Source organism: Cariama cristata, unplaced genomic scaffold (assembly GCF_000690535.1).
Source record: "Cariama cristata isolate BGI_N322 unplaced genomic scaffold, ASM69053v1 scaffold33982, whole genome shotgun sequence".
Lineage (NCBI taxonomy): Eukaryota > Metazoa > Chordata > Aves > Cariamiformes > Cariamidae > Cariama > Cariama cristata.
Window position 1 is genome coordinate 1 of NW_009602683.1, and position 263 is coordinate 263.

Here is a 263-nt window from a genome sequence, read left to right on the forward strand (position 1 = left end):
CTGCCAAACGGCATTCCGGCTCCTAATACGGAGCTACGGGGATTTAGGTTTATGGGTTGTGGTTTGTTGTTTTTTTTTTCCTTTCTAAATCTGTGTGTGCGTTTACACACCCCACCCCATCCCCAGCAATGCGGCGATCCCCTCCGTAGCAGGGATGGGGAGGGAACGCTTCCCGGGGCAGCGAGGGATAACGGGCAGCGGCGCGGGCGCCAGCAAACCGCAAACGGCAGCCAGGAGAGGAAAACCCCTGCCCCCTGTCGGAG